This window comes from Nelumbo lutea, chromosome 6, assembly GCF_056320005.1.
Source record: "Nelumbo lutea isolate HS-2025 chromosome 6, American lotus-T2T, whole genome shotgun sequence".
Classification (NCBI taxonomy): domain Eukaryota; kingdom Viridiplantae; phylum Streptophyta; class Magnoliopsida; order Proteales; family Nelumbonaceae; genus Nelumbo; species Nelumbo lutea.
Window position 1 is genome coordinate 41,259,910 of NC_142689.1, and position 17,610 is coordinate 41,277,519.

Here is a 17,610-nt window from a genome sequence, read left to right on the forward strand (position 1 = left end):
CGCCCAAGCAAGAGGAGGGGTTCCAACTTGCAGTTTGCCAACACCACTATTGCCATTTCTGGAATCAGATCCCAACCACTTTTACTTTATTTTAGTTTTAATATTTGTTCTTTCAATTCCAATTTTTTTATTTACTTTCTACAATTTATTTTCATTCTATTTGATATTTGTTTTATTTTCTATAGATCTGCAATTCGGTCAGGTAAGATGGAAGGCCTAGCTCGAGAAGTTTGAGGGTCAAAGGAGTGATCTAGAGACTACTACCTCTGATCGGATTACACATTTTTATTTCATTTCTTTTGTTAATTTATTTCTGTATTTATTTATGTTTCTAGACTTTTAACTTTCAGTATTGTTCAAATTCTATATTTTTCTCAGTTTAATTAATTAATTTTTATATTTATGCACTTCCCTCTTGTGTTCTCTTGTCCGAATTTAAGTGTATATTAATTTTTCCCTCGCTTCCTTGTGGATACGACCCATTCTCATCCCTTTACTGCATTAGTATTTGTTTGAGAATCGAAAAATTTTATAAATGTTAAACTGGTGTTCTGAAGTGCTTAATAACATGCTTTGGATCACAGCAGCGCTCTACGCGCTGTCCCTCCGAATCAAGCCTAAGCTTCTGCACCTTGGTGTTGAGTAGACTGACACTTGCCTGCAAATTAGCGCTCTCCTTCTAGCCAAAGTGAGCACAGTCCAGCAAGGCTTGGCCATAGGAGTTCGCCTATGAAAATTGAAGACAAAGTAAGGGACCTTGTAGAAAGAAATCAAGAAACTCCATGGGAAAAGGGACAACAAAACTTGAATGATGCATTGGGTCATCCGAGCCCCAACCTTGGGAAGATCCATCTCACCAATTCAGTGCATGTCCTCAGGAAGAAGTATGCCCCTACCAATCTTGAGAGCTGTGTGAGCATCACTCAACCGATCAATCACATTCATGTTTGGGATACATGGAATGAAAGGGGGAATATCAGATACCTACGGGCCAACCTCTCGCTCCTCTTGGGCAACCTGCAGCTCTGGCAGGTGCTGCTCTGTACATCGGGTCCCCTTCCCCCTCTAGGTCGACGATTGGAGGGGTCTCAGATGAAGAAACCTTCCCTTGGATAACTTATGCTCAGCTTGGCATTTCTTGCGAGAAGACCTCAGCTCTTCCTCAGTTGACATCATAGTAGACAAGCTCGCCATACCTGTAGAGATAGAGATATCAGTTGCCGATCTAACTAGAAGAAGAAATAAGTAGATATGTGACCTGAAAAAAGCATGCAATGTAAGACCTGACAACTAACCCACCTTGAACAAGCATCAGCTCATTCCTGCTTGCACAAGCATCGGTTCGACCAGAAACTCTCCAATTCTAACCTGTTCCTGGGCGAGCTGCTGGACGACAGCCTAAAGCTCAACATCCTTGCACTTAGCAACCTTTTAGGGACTACTGAACCAGGTAGTGTTGACATCCCAACCACCATCCTTCTCAAGAAAGAAGAGCCTCTGCTTCCATCCCCTAACCTTTGTTGGGAAAGTTAAAAATCTTCCTCCTGTTGCGGGAAGGAAGGTAGAAATAGAACATACCAGAAATCCTTTTCATTTGTACCAGAGCCGAGAAGACCTCGAGGCTCAAAGGGAAGCCTTGGTGGTGGTACAATCTGATCAGTCTGACAAATGTCCTCACCTTGTTGGGGGCGAGCTGATCCAATGACACCCTATAATGCCTCAGTACAACAGTAATGAATAGGTGAAGAGGGAAGTAGAGGCCAGATGCCAGAGACTCCTCGTATATAGACAACCCCTCCATGCCGTAATCCTAAGGGTATTGACTAGTGGTGGGCTCTATCCAACGATACTCATTCGAGATCTTGTATCTCTTGCACAGCTCGGCTATCTCTTCCCCAGACAGCTAGGTGGACTCGAATGAATCTAACACAACCTCTACTTTCTCCCTCTTGCCCATTATGACCCTGCAGTAGAAAGACTCGAATGAACCCTCATTAGAGGAGCTAGATTCCTCATCCGACCTACCGCCGAGTATCCTATCTTTGGCAAGACTATGAGACATGATGAAGACAAGGAAGTACTCACCAGAAAAGCAAAAGAGCATAGAGCAACAATAGTGGTACTCGAGGAGAGAAGAAAGAACAAATTGTCGCCAAAGAATCAAGCTCGCCTCAGCAGACCAACACGGAAAACCAACTTGCAAAACACTTTCTCCCTAAAAAAAATCCAAAAACAGTGAATATGTGGGGACCTCATCAGAGACCCCCATATTTATAGCTCGCAGGAAACATAATCGATGGCCTAGATGAGAGTTGTAGCTGGCAGAGGCGTGCAGCCAGGGATCCAATGACACAGGTGTAGGACAACCTGGCAATAGGTCATAAATGAGCACGCCAATTCAAAAATTTAAAACCCAGTGCATGCACTTAGTTTGAATTTAGGCGCACATTTAAATTCAAGCTGCATACCATGAATGTCGCGTGCAAAGCTACTTGTTCCAAAAGATTCCAAAAGAAGTGGCTTGAGCCAAGACCAAACCAGGTGAACTGAACTGCCATCAGAGGTGAACTGAACCACCACCAAAGGCGAACTGAACCACCAACAAAAAATGAGCAGATCCACAACGCCCTACAAGTTCCTACTCACTTTGCCTACTGAGCAGCGGCCCGAGAGTGGGGTGCAATTGATGAGGGGCATTTTGGTCACTCCATCCAAATACCTACATGAGGACGTTGTTGATGACACAACATCCAAGTCATCAAGATAGCTCAACAGGTCAACACGTGGCAATCGACACCAAGTGTGCGGTCAAACTGGTGTGAGCTCGGCCCGTTGACAACTCAAGCTTGTCCAAAACTGCTCCACACACCAAGTCTACATGAGTACCGTTACCACGATTATGGGAACAACTCGCCAAACCGTATGCCACAAGACCCGCGGGTGACCTGTAACCACCATGAGAATCTGGCAACTAACACTCCAGCACACCTTAATTTGTGGAAATAGCTCCGCAGAAGACTCAGAGACGTTGCCAGATGGCAATCGAACCTCAAACATCTATAAAAAGACTCCAAATCTATCCTAAAAGGTATGCACACAAAAGCTCTTGAACTCTCTCACATATTCTCATAGAAACCCCTATTCTAGCTTAAGCATCGAAGTGTTCTCTTGTGTAAAACCTACCCAAGCACTCTAATCTTTCCTTCTTTACTGCTCTTCCAGCTCAGATGCACAGTTACCAGCTCGTTAGTACATCTTGGCACTGCCAAGTCAGAACCAAGTTTGGGCCCAGTCACTGACACGAGGGAGTGTGCAGATTGTGCATCATTAGGTTTGGTTCTGATCTATTGTCTTAAAAATAGTTATTGTTATAATAGATATTGTATGTATACTAATGGTGCACAATCTGGAAGCTCCCCGCTAGAGGATAACTCGAATGCTGAGTGATGAGGAGTAATTTGGCATGACCTAGTAAGTAAAGGTCACATGGACGCGGTCTACCAATAGGATGACAACTCGGCAAGAGAAGCCTAGTCAGTAGTTTCCTGAGCTCGGGTGTTCGGTCACCTCGGTACATAGCTACCTCAGCATAGAGTCACCTCGGCATACAGGCACCTCGGCACCTAAGCCAATTTGGGGCCCTGGAACCAAAGTGACACATAATGACTCCAGAAGCTTCCCAATGGACTCCGAACCTCATGGGATCACGCCACGTAACGGCAGGCCTTATCCTCGCCCCACCTGGATTGGGTAGTAACGATAAACTTCATTGACTGATATGTTACTCCCCGACTAAAGTGGAAACGAATCTCATCTACTCAGGCCAAAGATCCCGAAACCTTTTCGTGAGACCCACGACAGCTTAACTATATAAGGGTATCAACCCCTCCAGGACCGACGATAGCTTAACTTCATTGACTTACATTCAAGCTCTCTAGCACTCAAACTTTAGCTCGCAACCACAACAACAATATTGACTTAAGCATTAGAGCGACCTCACTGGGTCATCCACCCCGGTCTCTCTCATCCTTGTTTTGCAATTTCATCCAGCTCGTCATGTGAGCACGCCTAAGCAACCTTCCAGATAGGATATTCTAGATCATGCATCATCAATTCGCACCATTTATGAGAAATGATCAAAAGGTCATCCTAATCCTTGTTGTAGTCTCAGTCTCAATCTTAGCCTCAATGGCATCATCTAGCCATAATGGAAAGGGTGATATGAACGTCTCTGGGGGGAAAGAGCAGCAAACAGTCACTCCCTAGGGTTCCTCGGTGACAATCAGGCAATTCACCAATCCCTCGACTGTCTCCGTGGTCCCGTCACTGTCCGTGTAGTACACTACCCAACAGGTGAGTGTCCCGCTCCCCAAAGTGAGTGCCACATTCTCGAAGCCCTCCGTGATTCCCCCTGGGGTCAGGCACTCCCAATTCAATGATCTCATCTAGAGCATCCGAACGATGCAAATCCAAATGCAACAAATCCATCAGTTCTAGTAGTTTCAATAGTACTACTTCTATCAACAATATTAGTAGTAGTTTCCACCACTGTAACCAAACCATCCAGCAAATCATCATTAAGGGCAAACTTAGAACCAGAATCAGCACTGGGCTCACTAGAACGTCTATCAGTCTCCTCCCTGTGGTGAGAGAAGTTCGCAGGTATCGGTTCCTCCTTCGGGACGGACCCCACCCGAGGTACTGTAAGTGATCGCCATACTCCCCTTGCTTCTCGAAGAGAAAGCTTGAGGGATAGGCTTGAACCCAGCCAGCCCAAAAAGCGCAGTCAGCAGGTTCTACATCATGGTAATGCAGATCGCCAGCTCGAGGCCCGAGGTGTGGGCTCGAGAGGAGACCCCTCGATTCCCCACGACAGCCAGCATCGAATACAAAACGAAGAAGCAGCAGCAAGGAGAACCCCTAAACCACCTCGCCCCACCATTCGGAATAAGATCGAGGTACTCGACAACATAGAGGCCAACAGTACAAACGCTACACCACCAAAGAAGCAGCAGCGGCAATGCCACAAGACTCACCGTTCACCAACAAGGAACAGTCCACCCGCGAAGCCCAGCCATCTAGCAGATCAAGGTTAGGAAAGAGAGGAGGTGAGCTCAGTGGCCACAAAACAGCACCTGCTATCTTGAACTGGCCATCCCCCCTGTCACCCGAGCACGTAACAACCCCAATGCCAAAGGATTTCAATTTCTAGACAAGTATGATGGGTCCTTTGATCCTAACGGTCACATAGACACAATCCAGTCCCAGATGCATATCATTGAGGCTGATGAGGCTTGTATGTGTGTGGCTTTCTCCACCACATTCAGCGGAGTAGTTTGGACCTGGTATAGAAACCTCGTACCGGGTTCCATCAGAAGTTGGGCGCAATTTTCAAACATGTTTACGACTCACTTCATCACCAGTAAGAAGTGCCCGAAGTCACAAGAGAGACTTCTAAACATGGTGTAGAGGGAAGGAGAGTCAATTCGAAGCTACATTAAGTGCTTCAATGAGACATGCCTGTAGATACCAGACCTTGACCCAGCAGTACATCTCACCACAACATGAAAAGGAATCACTCACAAAGAGTTCAAGTGGCACGTTGTGGCCAACAAGCCGAAGAACATCACTGAGTTTCTCAAGCTGGCTGATCAGTTTATCAGTATAGAAGAAGAGATAAACCAAAAAACCAACAACCAAGGAGAGAAGAGGAAGAAGAAACGAGCAACAAGAAAAGAAAAAAGAGCAAATCCCCTAAGCGAAGAAGCGAGTCCCCAAGTTCAAAGAGTAAGTCCCCCTCGCGAAGCTATAGGTTGGGTCGGTGCTCCAAGACCCCGCCAATGAAAAGAACCAACTATACTCCCCTTAATGCAAAGTGAGGAGAGATCCTATGGCCGTCAAAGACTCCTCCATCGTCAGATGGGCACCCAGGCTACGGGGAAACCCAATGACCAGGAACCCAAACGTCTATTGTCACTTTCATTGGAACCATAGTAACAGTACAAGAAACTATAGAAACCTCCGCAACAAGATCAAAGAGCTAATCCATCGTGGGTACTTGAAGAAGTACATCTTGCATGAAGAAAAAGGATAGGGGAACCGACATGGAGATCGAAAGAAAGATGCCCTAGAAAGCAATAGATAGAACGATCATCCACCTCGCTCACTACTAGAAGAAAGACTGATCTGTGGGGTGATTAATATGATCATTGGAGGATCTATCATACTGGGGTGCACAACAGCAACCGGGAAAATGTCAACCTGAGAACTAGAGCATGAAGCAGAGAACCCACCCAAGCGACCTCAGATCGAAGAACCAATCTACTTTACCGAGGATGATGCTTGTGGGATTCAGTATCCTCATGACAATGCCCTGGTCATGAAGATGATCATCAATGACCGAAGTGAAGTGGATCTTGGTGGACTCAAGCAGTTTGGCCGATATCCTCTTCAAAGAAACTTTTGATAAGTTGCAACTACAACAGAGCGATCTAAAACCAGCAAACGCCCCACTAGTAGGGTTCAATAGAGAGGAGGTTAGGCCTATAGGTTGCATAACAATACTAGTGGAGACATGCACGTGGCCGAATATTGTCTGGTTCGAGCACACATTCCTGGTGGTCATGACTCCATCCCCCTACAATGCGATCATAGGTCGGCCAATTACGCATGTTTTACGCACCATAGTGTCAACTTACTATCTCGCGATGAAGTTCCCAATGGATTACGGAGTAGGGGTGATACGAGGTGATCAACTCGAGTCCTGGAAGTGCTATGTGGCTGCCCTCAATGGAAAGGAAAAATTGGCAGAAGGTGTTGAACTGGAGCGACCAACGGACTACACTTAGAAGCGAGCTGCCCCAATGGAAGAGACAGTCCACATACCAGTGTCTGAGACTGAACTGACCAAAACTCTCTAGATCAGTGCACTGATAAGAGAACCGCTCCGAACACAACTAGTAAGTTTCTTACTTAACAATTTAAATGTTTTCGCCTGGTTTGTGGTAGAAATGCTTGGAATTGACCCTAGTATAATAACTCATAAACTTAATGTGGACCCTCTAGTCAGGCTAGTTAGACAAAGAAAATGCAACCTCGCCCCAGAGCGGTGGAGAGTAGTCGATGAGGAGGTCGGGAAGCTCTTTGCCGCAGACTTCATTAGGGAGGTCCATTACTCGAGCTGCGCCGCTAACCCTGTGCTTGTGAAGAAATCCAATGGCAAGTGTTGCATGTGCGTTGACTACATCGACCTAAACAAAGCCTACCCAAAGGATTGCTTCCCCATGCCTAGAATTGACCGCCTGGTAGACGTGACCTTAGGGCATGAGTTGCTGAGTTTCTTAATCGCCTACTCCAGCTATAATAAAATTAGGATGCACACAACTGACCAAGACAAAACTGCTTTTGTAATTGAACTCAGGCTATTTTGTTATAAAGTTATGCCCTTTGGTTTGAAAAACGCTGGAGCAACATTCCAGCAACTTGTAAACAAGATTTTTGAACCTTTGATTGGCAATAAAGTGGAATGTTAGGTTGATGACATGGTCGTGAAGACCCAATTTTCTAGATCTGTAATCGATGATTTAAATGCTATTTTCCAAATTCTAAGGAAATACAACATGAAGTTAAACCCGAATAAGTGTGTCTTCAGAGTCACGTCGGGCAAGATCCTCGATTACATAGTGAACCGACATGGCATTGAAGCAAACCAGAACAAGATCAATGCCATCTTAGAAATGCGACCACCCCAGAAAATCGAGGTACAATGACTAACTGGCCAGGTAGCTGCTTTAAACCGATTTATGTCTAAATTGGCAAGTCGTTGCCTTCCTTTTTTTAAAGCAATTAAAAAGAATGAGACTTTTGAATGGACTGAAGAGTGCCAGCTCGCGTTTGATGATATAAAAATGTAATTAAGTACTACCCCAATTTTAACCCGACCTAAGGAAGGAGATGTGTTGAATCTGTACCTCTCCACGAGTGAGGAGGTGGTTAGCTTGGTACTAATAAGAGAAGTGGAATGGGTTCAATGACCCGTTTACTATGTAAGTAAAGTGTTGCAGGATGCAGGAACCAGATACTCTGATATCGAGAAGCTGTCGTACATGCTTGTGGTAGTGGCTCAAAAATTACACCCATACTTTCAAGCCCATACCATTGTCGTCCTTACTGATAGATCTCTGAGGCACATCCTACTTAAGCCTGAGGTGTCAAGAAGATTGATGAAGTGGTCCATTGAGCTTAGCAAGTATGATATCCTGTTTGAGCTGCGACCAGCAATCAAATCCCAAGTCTTGGCGGACTTCATAGCAGAATTCATGTTTAGCACACCGGCCCTTGAATAGGCTAAGCCCGTTAACAAGATAGAGGCATCGACTAGTGCAGCACTGATCTCGGTCAAAACAATATCAACCTGGGACGAGGAGCCCTAGATCCACCATGTTTACAGCTCGTCCAACCAGCGAGGAAGTAGTGCGGGACTGATACTATACGGCCCAAGAGAGGTGAAGCTGGAGTACGCTCTCCGATTTGGATTCGGGGTGTCAAACAATGAGGCGAAGTATGAAGCACTAATTGCCAGGCTGAACTTAGCGAAGGAAATGGGAACAAAACACCTCATTGTTTGTAGCAATTCTCAACTAGTGTTTAACCAAGTGAATGGTGACTATGAAGCATGCGACTCGTGTATGGCAGCCTACTTTACCAAAGTCAAAGAGATCCTACCAAGCTTCAACTCTTGTTTCATCAAGCAAATTCTGAGGTCCGAGAACGCTGAGGTCGATGCCTTATCATGACTAGCAAGTACAAGTGACAACACTATGCGAACTATGTACATAGAGGATCTGCCTCGGCCCAACATTCTCGGGAGGGGGGCAGAAGAGGTCGTTCCTATGTTGCAAGCAGAACTGAGCTAGATTAATCTGCTCGTTGATTATTTGCTCCACGGGACCCTACTTACAGAACACAATGCAGCTCAGAGGGTAGAGTGTCAATCATCCTAATATGTCCTCATAGACGGACAGCTGTACAGGAGATCCTTCACTCTCCCCTACCTATGTTGCCTACGACCCTTAGAAGCTGATCTCGTACTTTGTAATATCCATGAAGGTTTATGCGGATGACACTTGGGGGGCAGGGCCCTCGCCCAAAAAGCATTAAGACAGGGCTACTATTGGCCCACAATGAAGGCAGACACATTTGAGCTTGTTAAGAAATGCGATAGACGCCAGAGGCACGCCAATATCCCTCATTAGCCTGTTGCTGACTTGAAGTATCTTACTAGCCCGTGGCCCTTTTCCGTTGGCAACTGGGCAGAGGAAGTTCTTGGTCGTGGCAGTGGACTACTTCACAAAGTGGGTGAAAGCCAAACCGTTGGTAAGCATTACAGCTCGGAATGTGTAGAATTTCTTCTGGAAAAGCATTGTGTGCTGTTTTGGACTGCCCAAAGTCTTGATTTTGGATAACGGGAAGCAATTTGAAGACATCAAATTATAGAACTGGTGTGTCGAGATGAGGATTTAGCAAAACTTTACTTTGGTAGCACCTCCACAAGCAAACGGACAGGCCGAAGTGACAAACAGGGCTATACTCCGTGGATTGAAAGCTTACCTTGCGCGAGCTAAAGGGTTGTGGATGAACAAGCTGCCTAGTGTCCTTTGGGCCTACCAGACTATTATCAAGAGTGCAACCGGCGAGATGCCCTTCAACCTCACATACGGGATGAAAGTTGTGATCCTGGCAGAGATTGAATACTAACACTGCGGTTCAAAGCCTACAACGAAGAGACAAATGACGACGAGCTTAGGACTAACTTGGACTTCATCAAAGAGGTATGCGATTTGAACCACATTCAAGTTGTAGCTTACCAACAGCGAGTAGCTCGGTATTATAATGCTCGGGTCAAGAAGCGACTATTTAGAGTCGGTGACCTAGTCCTTCGTAAGGTAATGGTGCCTAAGCTTGGCTTGGGTATGCTCGGTCCGAATTGGGAAGGTCCTTATCAGGTTAGATGGGTGTTCAGAGAAGGAACCTATGAGCTTGAGACACTGGAAGGGAAGCAAGTACCTCGTGCTTGGAATATCAACAACCTAAGGAGATACTACCTATAAACCTCAACATAAGCAAACAATGACTAAGTCCATAAGACCATCGAGCTGATCCTATGGACGACGAAATGGAGAGAGGACCTTAAGTCACTCCTAGAAGCCTAAGGGATATAGTGCCAAGCTGACAAAAGACTTTGGCATAATATAAGACCCAATCGCCTCTCCGGCATGGGTAGAGAAGTCCTAGTCACCTCTTCGGCATATGCTATTTAAGACCTGGTCTCCTCTTCATCATGGACTCATTAAAACCTAGTCGCTTTGGCATGGGTAAGGAAAAGTAGCCTGGGTGCAGATAGGTCGGGCATGTACACCCTACACTATCTGCTCACCACGGCGTACAATAACGATTGTTCCTATTCGAGTTCGGGAGTAATCTATACTTAGGAAAATTTTTCTCCTATATGGTCTAGCTCACGAGCTCGGGAGAAATCTACACTTAGAAAAATTTTGTACACAAGGAGTTTTGCAAAATACTTGTAATCCACTGATAAAATGCTTCTAGTACATAGGGAAAAAAAAGGGAAGAAAGACTACAACTATGAAAAAAAAGGGAAGAAAGACTACAACTATTTTAGCCGAGCTCGATGGCTCCGGACATCAAGTATTTACAAAAGCGGGGATCCAAGAAAAGAGGCATCAGTCAGTTCAGTCCTCAGCGGCATCTGCCATCTCCTTGGTGATCTTGGAAGTGGTGATGGCGCTGAGGTCGAGGTGGGGAAATTCACGCCGAGTCAACCACCTACTAATCTTAAACCCCTTGCGGTAGCCCACTGTCCCAGCCTCGACCAACCTCTATCGAAGCTCTGCCAAAGAATTTTACTCCTTGGCCTCCTCCATTGCCCAAAGCAGGATTTCGGTCCACTCCTTCACAAGAGCCTCATGGTTCTCATTCTCTCTCTTCAGTGCCACCTCGCACTCCTTAAGCTGCTTCTTCTCCACCTTGTGCTCCTTCGCACGTCGTTTTTTAGCTAGTTGATCTCGCTTTGAGCTAAGTTGAGCTCTGAGTGGGCACTTCGGGAGGAGTCCTCAGCTTTGAGAGCTCACTTTAAGTTCACCTCAGACTGGTAGGCCAATGTGTGGATAGAGAAGTTCACCTACCAAAAGAAGAAAACAAGTATCAGTATGAAGAAAAATCTAAGTATAAAGCATCCTAAAGGCTAAGTATGTACCACCATACAGTGCATGGCCGCTTGGGCCCCGAGCTGAGCAACCGGCAAGTCAGCCCAATGAGCGATCTCCTTGGCAAGCACCTCATCGTTGCTCTTGAGAAGGCCAAACTTTGGAGTCAAAATGCTCTGGACTGAAATATTGCTGCTCGAAGAAGTAGCGGTTGCTTGTACAGGCTGAGGCTCTGAAGAGGTGGTCTCCTCGGGCACGTGAGGCGGGCTGGCCTTGCCTTGGTCCTCCTCAACCAAGTCAATCACGGGAGGTTGTTCGGCAATTGGTGGCTTCTCGGGGACAGGGGCACCATTGTCCAAGGTGGTAGTTTCGACATGGAGGTGAGCCTTCTTGGACGTCCTCTTCTTCTTCTTTCCCTTCTGCATGCTCCCGAAGAGCTCATTGGCAGGGATATCATCCATGGCAACTACAACAAGTGGTGAACTAAGTCAGATACAATACCAAAGTAAAACAAATAGGAAAAAGCTACAACAGTTAGCAACCTACCAGGAGGGTTAGACCGTCTTGCATGAGCTTCTCCTTGGTCACGAAATTTATGAACGTCAGGCCGAGGTTCACCCAAAATTGGACCTCCTCCCTTGTCTTCGGGTCTAGTTTGATGTCGGGGTCCTGGATGGCTGCCCTCCGGTGAGTCAGGAAAGGCCACTCTTTGGTGTTATGAACCATGAAGTAGCATCTCTTCCTGGCCGGGACCTTGTTAGGGAGCTCGTGCAACAGATTGTACCCGGGGTGAGGAGACATATAGTAACTTTGCCTGTGGTCAAGTAGAACACATGACAAGTTCTTTTTTATGGAAAGGAACGAAGAGAAGATGTCAAGGTCTAGAGGTCGGTTGTAATTGTGGAAAAGGGCAATGGTACCTACAATGTTACGGATGGAGTTTGAATGTAGCTGGTGTATGGCAATGTCAAAAAACTTAATGACTTCGATTATGAAAGGATGGAGTGGAAAACGCAAACCGGCAACGAGCTGCTACTTGAAGACCACGATCTTGTCATGACCGTGATCCCAAGGAAAGTTGCCTAAGGGAATACTGTATACAAAGTCATTAGAAAGTCTGTACCAAGCTACTAAAGAGAGGAGCCTGTCCGCTGTCATCGTAGATGGACCGAAGCTGTCCGGCAAGCGACCTCGGTGTGAGGTGGAGGCTGACTTGCCAGAAGCTTCTCTTTCCCGCCGAGGTGAGTTCGCCTCGGATGGATTGGATCCCACATCTTGTGCTGAAGTGCCCACCTCGGCAGGATGAGGCTTTGCGGTCTGTGCCGAGGTCCCCACCTCGGCCCCAGCGGACTCGCCGCTCCCATCTAGAAGGCTATCTAAGATAAGGCTAGACATTCTAACGGAATCGAATGCAAGGGAGACAAACTCACCAAAAGAAGACCAAAGAAAGCAAGACGACCTTGGACCCAGGAATAATTGACACCAAGCTGGGATACTTGAACGCGACCTCAAGGACTTTGGATTCATGGTTTTGTGGCAAAGAAAATGGACCCTTCGGCCCCTATTTATAACCAGAATATTCGGGGATCAATGGCTGAGATCTGTGTGATCCGACAGTCCCCAAGAAAATTGGCTGCATGCTTCCCAAGGTTAAAATCATTTTAGCATGGGTTTTGATGTCCGTAGAGTTTATAATCGGCTTGACGTTTGCACGTACCTGGTACGCGATCTGGGTCACTTCCTGGTTGAGCCAAACGGTCGAGCAGGTTTGACCAACGGTCCGCCTTCCATATCACCTGGGCTTCATACCAAATCCACATGGGCTTGTCATGAACTCCCCACATCGGATCAAGACCCCTGGCACGAAGAGTGGGGGGCAATTGATGTGAGGTAATTTGTCACGACCTAGTAAGTAAAGGTTACGTGGACGCGATCTGCCAGTAGGATGACTATTCGGCAAGAGAAAGCTAGTTAGAAATTTCCTGAGCTCGGGTGTTCGGTCACCTCGGTACATAGCTACCTCGACATAAAGTCACCTTGACATACAGGCACCTCGGCACCTAAGCCAATTTTAGGTCCCGGAACCGAACTGACACATAATCAACTCCAGAAGCTTCCCAGCGGACTTCGAACCTCATGGGATCACACCACGTAATAGCAAGCCTTATCCTCTCCTCACCCAGATTGGGTGATAATGATAAACTTCATTGACTGAAATGTATTCCCTGACTAAAGTGGAAACAAATCTCATCTACTTAGGCTAAAGATCCCAGAACCGTTTCATCAGACTCACAGCAGTTCAACTATATAAGGGCATTAACCCCTCCAGGACCAAGGTGATAACTCTACATTTTGAGTTGTTAGGGGCATCATTTCAGGGGTATTTTTTGCCTTAGAATAGTTGCCCTTTTCCCAATTAAATTCAATGTTGTGACCTCTGAGGGTCTCTATGCAAATTTTGTGTAAAACTGGGGAAGTTACATGGCTGAAATGTAGTTTTTGGGAAGCTGGTGTGAAGTTCCACTGAGAGAGGGGGTGTTTTTGTGAAAAACTGAGAACAAGAGGGCGCCTCCTATTTGCTAAACTCAGTTGGCACCCCCTATTGTATTAGCATGCTGCCCTCTCCTTAGCAAACAATAGGGCGCCTTTTAACCTATTCTTTTCCTCCTTAGCAAACCCTAGCCGCCCCCAACTGTTTAATCTACACCCTCCACCCCTTCTAATATCCACCACTCATTCTAGGGCACTCTTTTTGTAGTTTTTAAACCCTAGCATGCTACCTAATTGCCAATTCTCATCATTCAGTCCCTAACCACTAGATCTCAGCCCTCCATTCCATCTTCTATCTCAGCCATCTACTCTAGGGTGTCACCCACCTCTTTTAAGCTCCACCTTTCAGCCGTAGGCGCCTCAATCTCCATCTATTTCTGGGCGCCCAAATCTCAGCCCTAAATATTATTGGGTGCCCTCTCCTTTTATTCTCAACCTTAGGATCACCCTAAAACCATCATAACCCTCCATTAGAAACCCTAGGGTGCCCATATCTTTGCTAAAACCATGCTGTCGCCCCCTTCTTTCTCTCTTATCCCAATTGTATCCACCATTCTCTTTAAAAAGGACCCAAGAGATCCTGAGAAAGGGTTGGATTCTGCCCCCAGGTAAGACAAAAGGCTGATCTTGAGAAGTTCAAGGGTAGAGGAAGAGGAGGACGCCGAGGCAAGAGGAGGGGTTCCTACTTGCAGTTCGCCAAAGCCACTACTCCCACCTCTGGATTCGGATCCCAACCATTAGTCTTAGATTTAATTTTTGTTCTTTTATTTCTAATTCTATTTTTCTTTTCTACAATTTAATTTCATTCCGTTTAAATTTTGTTTTCTTTTCTGCAGATCTAGAAATCGGCCAAGTAAGACGGAAGGCCTAACTCAAGAAGTTCGAGGGTCAAAGGAGAGATCCGGAGACTGTTACCTTTGGTCGGATTACAAACACTTTTAATTATTTTATTTTATTTATTTATTTCTGTATTTATTTTTTTTTGCACTTTTAATTTTCAGCAATGTACAAATTCTATTTTTTCCTGTTTAATTAATTAATTTCTGTAACAGTTTTTCCCTTGCTTCCCTGTGGATACGACCTATTCTCACCATTTTATTGTGTTTGTAATTGTTTAAGAATCGGAAAAAAAAATTATAAATATTAAACTGGTGTTCATAAGTGATTAACAACATGCTTCCAGACACACCATGTTTTTGGTGCCGTTGTTGGGGAAGCATGGAGAAAAATTTTTATTTACTTTGTCCGAATCTATTTCATTATTTTTTTTTATTTTCATTTGATTACTTAATCCATTATCTTAGTTTAATTCTTGTTTCTCTTTGATTTTGCAGGACACAATAGCGAAAGGTGGGGTACCAAAGCATTGAGGGACTACAAAAGAGATGAGAAGAGAAGAGAAGAGAATTTGGATTGCGTTTCAGGTGTAGTTGTCCCATTTTATTTTTAATTTTTATATTTTTATTTTTGAACTCTTTTTTGTTTATTGAATAGTGATTTTTGAAATTTTAATTAGTTTTTTATTCAATTTATTTATTTATTTTCTTAGTAGTATTTCTCTTCCATTTTGTTTCTAGATCTATTTTTCTTTCTTTATTTTAATTTCTTGTTCGAATTTTTGTCTTACTAGGTTTGTGTTTTTCTTTTATTTAAAAAAAAGAAACATTTTTTTGTTTATTTTATTTATTGCTGCATAATTTTCTTTTGTTTATTTTATTTTCGATTTAACCTTTAGAATAGCAACTTTCTTGTTAGAATTTATTTTGGTTGTTGTTGATATTTCTAGCATAATTAATTCTTTCATTTTCTGTTTGTTATAATTGATGAAGTGCAATTTGGTAGCTCCCGGGTGGCTAGTGACTCAGATGTCTAGCTGGATAATCCCTACCTGGAAGGTGGCTTGGACGCCTAGCTGAATGGTTCCTACCTGGAAGGTGGCTTGGACGCTTAGCTGAATGGTAAAGAGCTGGAGAGGTGACTCTGATGCCTAGTTGAATGGTAACGAGCTGGAGAGGTGGCTCTGATGCCTAGCTGAATAGTGACGAGTTGGAGAGGTGGCTTTGATGCGACCTGCAAGGAAACATTGTCAGAATGCCCAGATTGCTTTACCCGGGGTGGGCACTCCAATGCTTAAGTTAGCAAATCAGAGATTTTAAAATAGCTAAATGTGAGAGAGTTGGAGAGCTGCCAAAACTAAAAATTGTGCCTCTCCCCTGGTGTTGGAGGTAAGGCCTTTATATAGGCATTGTTTGGCATGAGCATCATGCAACACGCCCGGGATCTCCAAGAGGACATACCTAACTGCTTTGGGGTCCTTAGAGTTAGTCGTGCACGTAGGCCAATCTTTGCACCTTACTCGGTTTCTCCCAAAACATTTGGTGTGAGAGCTGACTTCCGAGAGACTCGGGAGTGATGGGATGCATGCAGAAATCGATGGCGAACACGTCTCGTAGGTTGCCACCTGGACCTCAATCAAGTCGGCAAGCCCTCAAGGGAGGTTGCTCCCCACATCGAGGTCGCTTTAGTCAATATTGACGAGGTACCACAGGTTGGCACCAGAGGCAGGTCGCTAGGTCGGCGCTAGAGGTAGGTCGCCAGGTTGGCACCAAAGGTAGGTCGCCAGGTCGGCGCTAGAGGCAGGTCGCCTGGTCGGCACCAGAGGCAGGTTGCCAAGTCGGTACCAGGGGCAGGTCGCCAGGTCGGTACCAGGGGCAGGTCGCCAAGTCGGTACCAGGGGCAGGTCGCCAGGTTGGCATCAAAGGTAGGTCGCCAGGTCGGTACCAGAGGCAAGTCGCCAGGTCAGCGCCAAAGGTAGGTTGCCAAGTCGGCGACAGTGCCAGGTCGCTAGTTGGGACTCCATCATTTTGGCTGACGCAAGTTGTCGCCTAGGTGGTTTTGGGTGTCACCCATTTGTTCCGAGATGCCATGTGTCATGATGTTAGTGGAGGGCCAAATCAGCCCTAATCAATAATTATCTGTTGCCTTATTTAATTCTTTTTTATTGAATAATTAATCATTAAATAGGAAATTGTTTAAAATTTTGAATTTGAGTTTAAATTTTGAATTTGAATTTAAATTTCGAATTTGAATTTAAATTTAAATCTGAATTTGAATTTGAATTTCAAATTTCAAAATTTAAATTTATAATTTTGAATTAAAAAATTAATAATAAATAAATAAATAAGATATTAAAAAATAAAAAAAATAATTAATATTTTAAAAGTTTAGCATTTGCATTCCAACATCTAGGGTTTGATATTCTAGAGCACGCATCATATAGTATTATTTAATTGCTGAAATTATCATTGCTAGTTGTGAATGTGTTAGGTTTTCTTTTTATTATTTTAATTGTTCCTTTTGCTTAATTAATTTGCTTTACTATTTTATGTTATATTGCTGAATTGCATTTTAGAAATAATTGTTCATGCATTGTAATTTGTTGCATTCATTTTGTTTTGTTAATCCATTTAAGGGCATCCAACTTAAATAAAATAAGGTGGGGATTTCATCACCCTTCCTTGGCCCAAAAATCACCACCCTTCATATGCGGTTCACCCTAACACTAATTTAAAATTTGGATAGCAAGATCCTTTAAGGAGCCTCTGATTTGGTTCAAAGGTGTGTTGAATTTTAGGGAAACTTGTGATTAGTTCCCATAACCAGCGATTGGTGTCTAAGGAAAGAGGTTTTGATAGTTTTTGTTTCGTTAATCCATTTAAGGGCATCCAACTTAAATAAAATAAGGTGGGGATTTCATCACCCTTCCTTGGCCCAAAAATCACCACCCTTCATGTGCGGTTCACCCTAACACTAATTTAAAATTTGGATGGAAAGA